We start from the raw sequence: 2,071 nt of genomic DNA on the forward strand, positions 1-2,071 counted from the left end.
ATGGACAAAGAACGGTTTAAAGCATATAACCGGATTTCCCAGCTACAGTTAAATAGCCATGTGTATGCAGTGCTGGTTGAAGAGCATAGAGAAAGAGAGAGAAGACAGGGCGGGGATGAGGCAAAATTGGAAATTGAATGAACAGGCTGAAGGGATATGAAGCTTTTTTTCAAAGAGCTAAAGGTAGAATATGGTTGGATAGGTGAGAGAGGGAAGGTGGTATTATCCAGAGAGACTATATAGTCTAATTACTCCTGAGAGAAAGAGATGAAAATGTCGGTAGGTGTAGAATTTACATCTACAGAATGGACTCGTTGTGATTGTTTAAGCAAGCTGGTGACCAGAGTTAATCAGGTCAGTGTTCTGGGGAAAAAAGAGAGAAAAGAGAAAGAAGAAGAAAAAGGAAAAAAAAAAAGGGGGAGGAGGGCAGCTCTCAAGCAGGGATGGGCGTGGCGTGATCCAGTGCCTCAGGCGGGAGCTCTGCCTTGGCGGTTGTGAGGAGGAGAGTGAAGGTGCTCCAGTCCCTTCTTGAACCAAGCGCTACACCTCGCTTTTTTGGACATGTAAACTCCCCGTACCGGGGGCGCAGCCAATGTTGGTTGCACTCTTCAACCCAGGCCAGTCCCAGTCTCTAAATCCCAGTCGGCACGCCCTGCTGGAATTTCCTTAGACACAGCTTCCCAGGCAACCCCCTCGGGGCAATTCCAGGCCTCCCGCCTCGCTTGGGGGTGGCGTCAGAATTGCTGCTTCCTTCTCCGGGTGGGGTTGGCAAGCATGGGCGGGGGCTTGCCTGCAGGGTGCGCTGAGCCCACTGGAGTGAGGAAAACCAGGTCCCTCTATGGCTTGTCACCCGAAAGACGTACTCACCGGCAAATTTCCCAGTTTTTAGCTCTTTGCCTTCCCTCTAGAGTTCCAGCCAGCCAGGAGCGCAGACGCCCGGTGTCCGCACGGCTCTTCCACGGGCCCAAGCCGCCCGGGAGGACAATGGCGGCAGGCGGGCCACTACTCTGAAGTCCAGCCGCCAGGAGCCGGCACAAAGCAGCAGTCTGTGCGCTCAGCACCCCCCCCACCCTGGGACCAGTTGGCGCGAGGTGACCTGGTGTGCAGGTATTTGGCAAGTACGGTCTTTCTATGCCCCGAGCAGAGGTTTTTTTCCCCCTGAGTGGAGGTTTTTCTGTTTCAGACTCTCTCTTTTTCCCCTCTCACTCCCCGTAGAGGGTAGAGGGGGATCGCCTCCCACCCTGGAGTTTCCGATCCCCGCCCGATTTTATCTTCCCCAGTTTGCACTCACGTTAGAAGGCTTTCTCAGTCGATTCTGCGTCCTTTTTCTCCCATTCTCTCAGTTTTTATAAGGTTTCCAAAGGCTTCAGATCTTTTCCATGTGATGTATGGGCACGAGTGCAAGTATGGAGCTCCTTACTTCTCCCCCGTCTTGCCCTCTCCCCAGCTGTAAGCTACTGTTTTAATAAGAAATGAATCAAAGATTAGAGAAACATTGCATTTACTTTCTTGTTTTCTCTTACAAACAAATTTAACTTTCCAACACAAAGACATTTCTTTCTATTTATTCTTTAAAGTTATATTTATACAATTGATGTATATTTTCAACATTAATGAAATACCTCTCATAATGTTTAACAACATAGAACTATAACAATTGTAAATTCAAGGATAAATTATTCTTGAAATCCAGGTTTCTACCGTCTTTCACTGAATGGAAATTTGAAATGTTATCTGTGGGGAATTATTTTGATTAGTACTATCATCAATTCCCCCCAAATGCCCTTATTTAAAGATGAGTTATTGCCTTATTTCAAATGAGAAAAACACATTTTTTCTCTTTGTTTTTCTTTATATCCTGAAAACAAATGAATTTTAGGATTCAAAACATCATTGGCTAGCCAGTTTAAGAATATTATATGCTCATAAGTAAAAATCATGAGTAAATTTTGTAAATGGTAATGTATTTTGTACATAAATTATATTGAAAGACTATGCCAATACACATGAGTTTGAATTCTAATTTTGCCACATTCCAGCATTTTGAGAACTTCAAATCATTATATGAATC

This window comes from Crocuta crocuta, unplaced genomic scaffold (assembly GCF_008692635.1).
Source record: "Crocuta crocuta isolate KB4526 unplaced genomic scaffold, BGI_CrCroc_1.0 scaffold1025, whole genome shotgun sequence".
NCBI lineage: Eukaryota > Metazoa > Chordata > Mammalia > Carnivora > Hyaenidae > Crocuta > Crocuta crocuta.